This window comes from Capsella rubella, unplaced genomic scaffold (genome assembly GCF_000375325.1).
Source record: "Capsella rubella cultivar Monte Gargano unplaced genomic scaffold, Caprub1_0 scaffold_116, whole genome shotgun sequence".
NCBI classification, from domain to species: Eukaryota; Viridiplantae; Streptophyta; class Magnoliopsida; order Brassicales; family Brassicaceae; genus Capsella; species Capsella rubella.
This window is the reverse complement of record NW_006238812.1, coordinates 8,257-8,528: the sequence shown is the minus strand read 5'-3', so window position 1 is coordinate 8,528 and position 272 is coordinate 8,257. Positions and strand designations below refer to the sequence as shown.

Below are 272 nucleotides of genomic sequence, written 5' to 3'. Positions count from 1 at the left end.
TTAATTAATTATTAAATAATGAAAAATAATATATTGAGAAAACTAATTTGACTGATTAAATATATTTACAAATATAGGAGAGAAAACATACCTAGCAATACAAAATAGGGTTATTCTACCATGAAAAGAATCAATATGTTAATAATCTGTTTCACATGTTCATAATTCCATGATTTTGAAGGTTTACAAATTTTAAATGTGCTTAATATATTTTATTATGCTTAATAACAAAATACAATATTCAATATTTCATATAGAAATTAATAGTTTAC

General features: G+C 19.5%; 1 long non-coding RNA gene across 1 annotated transcript in view; it reads right to left on the bottom strand.

Annotated features, from left to right (window-relative positions):
* The window catches only part of LOC111831125, a 2,990-nt gene that overhangs the window by 2,289 nt on the left and 429 nt on the right, over positions 1-272 (bottom strand). The window lies entirely within an intron of this gene.